The sequence below is a fragment of the Hyla sarda genome, chromosome 4 (genome assembly GCF_029499605.1).
Source record: "Hyla sarda isolate aHylSar1 chromosome 4, aHylSar1.hap1, whole genome shotgun sequence".
Classification (NCBI taxonomy): domain Eukaryota; kingdom Metazoa; phylum Chordata; class Amphibia; order Anura; family Hylidae; genus Hyla; species Hyla sarda.
The window spans coordinates 275497320-275499850 of NC_079192.1; positions in this window are offsets into that span (position 1 = coordinate 275497320).

Genomic DNA, 2531 nt, shown 5'->3' on the forward strand with positions numbered 1-2531 from the left:
GACCCAGCCAATTTTCAGTGTACGACCCGGTCATTTTTTGCACATCTGACCACTGTCACTTTAAGCATTAAAAACTCTGGGATGCTTTCATTCTGATTCCTAGATTATTATATTTTTGACATATTCTGCTTTATGTTAGTGGTAAAATTTTGTCAATATATGCATCAATTCTTGGTGAAAAATTCAAAAATGTTATGAAAAAATGTAAAAAATTTTTTACTTTGAAGCTCTTTGCTTATAAGGAAAATGAATATTCCAAATAAATTATATATTGATTCACATATACAATATGTCTACTTTGTTTGCATCATAAAGTTGACATGTTTTTACTTTTAGAAGACATCAGAGGGCTTCAAAGTATAGCAGCAATTTTCACAAAATTTTCAAAATTGAAATTTTTCAGGGACCAGTTCAGTTTTAAAGTGGATTTGAAGGGCCTTCATATTAGAAATACCCCATAAATGACCCCATTGTAAAAACGACAAAATTACATTCAAAAGGTTTGATAACCCTTTAGGTGTTTCACAGGAATAGCAGCAAATTGAAGAAGAAAATTCAAAATCTTCATTTTTTACACTGGCATGTTCTTGTAAACCCAGTTTTTGAATTTTTACAAGGGGTATAAGGATAGAAATCTTCCTAAAATGTGTAACCCAATTTCTCTTGAGTAAGGAAATACCTTATATGTGTATGTCAAGTGCTCTGTGGGTGCACTAGAGGGCTCAGAACGGAAGGAGCGACAGTGGGATTTTGGAGAGTGAGTTTTTATGAAATAGTTTTTGGGGGGCATGTCACATTTAGGAAGCCCCTATGGTGCCAGAACAGCAAAAAAAAAAAAAAAAAAAATGGCATACTATTTTGGAAACTACACCCCTCAAGGAACGTAACAAGTGGTCCAGTGAGCCTTAACACCCCACAGGTGTTTGACAACTTTTCGTTAAAGTTGGATGTGTAAAATGATTTAATTTTTTTCACTAAAATGCTAGTTTTCCCCCACATTTAAAATTTTACAAGGGGTAATAGGAAAAAATGCCCCTCAAAATGTGCAACCCCATCTCTTCTGAGTATGGAAATACCCCATGTGTGGACGTCAAGTGCTCTGCAGGGGAACTACAATACTCAGAAGAGAAGGAGTCACATTTGGCTTTAGGAAAGCAAATTTTGCTAAAAATTGGTTTTTGGGGGGCATGTCAGATTTAGGAAGCCCCGATGGTGCCAGAACAGCAAAAAAAACAAACGCATGGCATACTATTTTGGAAACTACACCCCTCAAGGAACGTAACAAGGGATACAGTGAGCCTACCTCACAGGTGTTTGACGACTTTTTGTTAAAGTTGGATGTGTAAATGAAAAAAAAATATATATACATTTTTACAAGAGGTAATAGGAGAAAATGCCCCCCAAAATTTGTAACCCCCATCTCTTCTGAGTGTGGAAATACCCCATGTGTGGACGACAAGTGCTCTGCTGGCGCACTACAATGCTCAAAAGAGAAGCGCCATTGAGCTTTTGGAAAGAGAATCTGTTTGGAATGGAAGTCGGGCCATGTACGTTTACAAAGCCCCCCGTGGTGGCAGAACAGTGGACCCCCACATGTGACCCCATTTTGGGCTGTGCAAATGAAAAATTACATTTTTCATTTTCACGGACCACTGTTCCAAAAATCTGTCAGACACCCGTGGCGTGTAAATGCTCACTGTACCCCTTATTACATTACATGAGGGGTGTAGTTTCCAAAATGAGGTTACATGTGGGGGGGGGGGGGGTCCACTGTTCTGGCACTATGGGGGCTTTGTAAACACACATGCCTTCAATTCCGGACAAATTGTCTCTTCAAAATCCCAATAGAGCTCCTTCTCTTCTGAGCATTGTAGTGCACCCGCAGAGCACTTTACATCCACATATGGGGTATGTTCTTACTCAGAAGAAATGGGGTTACAAATGTAGTTTTGTTTTTTTTCCTATTTTCCCTTGTGAAAATGAAAAATTTGGGCTGACGCCAGCATTTTAGTGAAAACATATATTTTTTTTTTCATTTTTCCATACAACTTTGAAGAATTTTCATTAAACACCTGTGGGTTGTTAAGGTGCACTATACCCCTTGTTACATTCCGTGAGGGGTGTAGTTTCCAAAATGGGGTCACATGTGGGTATTTATTTTTTTGTGTTTATGTCAGAACCGCTGTAAAATCAGCCACCCCTGGGCAAATCACCAATTTAGGCCTCAAATGTACATAGTGCGCTCTCACTCCTGAGCCTTGTTGTGCATCCACAGAGCATTTTACACCCACATATGGGGTATTTCCGTACTCAGGAGAAATTGCATTTCAATTGAATTGAAGTGCAATTTCTCCCGAGTACGGAAATATCCCATATGTGGCCCTAAACTGTTTCCTTGAAATACGACAGGGCTCCGAAGTGAGAGGGCACCATGCGCATTTGAGGACTAAATTAGGGTTTGCATAGGGGTGGACATAGGGGTATTCTATGCCAGTGATTCCCAAACAGGGTGCCTCCAGCTGTTGCTAAAC